Below are 520 nucleotides of genomic sequence, written 5' to 3' on the forward strand. Positions count from 1 at the left end.
CATTCATACCTTGCTATTATTTGTGTTTTTTAGGGTGGCTGCGTGGTCGGTAGGCGGGGGAGCGGGGAAGGTGGGTGGAAGCGGAGGGGGGGGGGGCTGGGGGAGGAGAGCGGAGGTGGATGGGGGAGAGCGAGGGTGCACGTCCAAGTTGCAAGGTCTGTTTTTGTTTAGTTTTACGGTTAATTGTTTTGTTATGACTTTAGATGATGAGGACTGATGAGCCAATTATCACAATTATAGCAATGTGTAGGTACTTATGGCATATTTAACTGGTACTTAGTGGCTTATATATTACACAAACACTTCGTAGTGAACTCATGATCCTATGCATATGATTGTGAACAGTTTAGATTGCCAGTGAGCCCTCAATCAGCAAGCATAATTACCCTGGGACACCCAATCCTCCCTCGCGTTCCCTCTTGAGCTCCTGGACGCGTCTGACCGCCAGGCGCAGGGAGTGGAGAGGGCGTCATAAAAGGTATTCTAGCGAGTGAGTTATTAAAAAGGAAGGACTGCTATT

At 48.3% G+C, this 520-nt stretch overlaps 1 protein-coding gene across 1 annotated transcript in view; it reads right to left on the reverse strand.

Moving 5' to 3' along the window:
* Nucleotides 1-520, reverse strand: part of LOC119593791 (zinc finger protein rotund-like) — a 160,011-nt gene that overhangs the window by 121,168 nt on the left and 38,323 nt on the right. The window lies entirely within an intron of this gene.

This window comes from Penaeus monodon, chromosome 32, assembly GCF_015228065.2.
Source record: "Penaeus monodon isolate SGIC_2016 chromosome 32, NSTDA_Pmon_1, whole genome shotgun sequence".
Lineage (NCBI taxonomy): Eukaryota > Metazoa > Arthropoda > Malacostraca > Decapoda > Penaeidae > Penaeus > Penaeus monodon.